Genomic DNA, 1,615 nt, shown 5'->3' with positions numbered 1-1,615 from the left:
TAATCATTCTTACGAATATTTCGATGGGTCAATTGTAATAATCAATTAATTATCGAAATTTCACGCGCATTCCGTAATAATCAGATTGGACTGGAAAGTATTCGATTCGTTAATGCTAGATGCAAATATATTTAATTATCATACCCACAGACTGCTCAACAATTTCACGGGTAATGATAATTATTCGTGGCACGTGCGTGCCAATTGGCCCCTCCAACGATTGGGGGGGATCGAGCCCGGACTGCTCGGGGAATCCCATGGAATTCACCGGAGATTTATACGTCTTGCGAGATTCATCGAAGTAACACGAATGGTGGGGTCGGCTATAATCGAATCGGGGACAGAGTATTTGCTTGAGTATTTCAATTCACTTGGTTTTTTTTTATTCAACTTCAAAGGTGAAAGTGAAATTACCACAAAATCAATATTAATTTGCATATGAATGGTGATCGGATTTTTTTTATCGATAAATTGGGAAATTCAATCGAGTCGCAATGAATGTAAAACATGTCATTATTCTCTTGTGGAAATTTCAACCGCGAAAACCAGTCTAATCCGGATTATTAGGATCACCCCCTTTTTTGGGGAGGTTATTTTATTTATCTTTTGCCTTCGACGCATTTTATATTTTATAGGATGATGAACGGATATTAATTTATGCGTCGTATTTTCAATTGGAAATTTATTCCGTCAATTTTATTCTGAATTAAAGTCTCAACATTTATGATAACACGTTGTAGCTCTTATTTTTGAGGTTTCAACAAACATCAAATTCACTGCCATCATTTTTTTCATGTTCCCGAACAATTCCAAAGCATTTTATAGCAATTGTAGAGACATTTCTCGGGACTTGGTGAAACGGTTAATGCGTGGGTTGAGAGTGACAGGGTTTCTACGTTACGTTATATCGAGGCTTTTCGAGTTTACGATCGATGCGGTTGTTTCAAAGCAGACGCGTGCAAGAAATGTTATTGCTTTTCGTGGGGCAAGGGGATGGTTAGGGGGGGGGGTGGGAAGGGGGGCTGAAGGGAGGTAGCAGCACGCCGCAAGATCACTCTGTAGAATCCAATTTTAGGGGGGCATATAAGTTGATATATATCAGTGATCCTTGAGTTTAAATCTATACTTGAGTTTAAAGTTCAGTGGCATCATTTTTATGAGACAAATGGAAATTTTTTTCTTCACATGTGTCGTAAATCGTGCGGTCATGGAAATTACATTTGCGAATAATATCGCCGAATTTCGAATTGAATATATTAGAAGGCTCTGAATAATTTCGTCACAATATAAACACAATTTCCCTGTTATTCTCTTCTCGGAAGAGTAAACATCGCCGGGTCTCTGTTATCGTACTGAAAACAATTTGAAATTTCATAAGACCACTCATTTCATGGAAGAAAAATCAAAAGAATATTTCGTGAAAACGGATAAGATAATTATTTGGAGTTGATGTTACTGACCTATTTTCCTTTGATAAACTCCAGTGATACAGAAAGAAAAAAATATATATACGACTGTTGTGTTCGCGTTATAGTTATGTGCATTGTTTTATGTATAACCTCAAGTTTGTGCGCGGGGGCATCGATCGGGAGAGAAGCAACCGCTGAACCACTCA

Source organism: Fopius arisanus, unplaced genomic scaffold, assembly GCF_000806365.1.
Source record: "Fopius arisanus strain USDA-PBARC FA_bdor unplaced genomic scaffold, ASM80636v1 scaffold00053, whole genome shotgun sequence".
Taxonomy (NCBI): Eukaryota; Metazoa; Arthropoda; class Insecta; order Hymenoptera; family Braconidae; genus Fopius; species Fopius arisanus.
The sequence above is the reverse complement of the archived record's forward strand: the minus strand, read 5'-3'. Positions refer to the sequence as shown.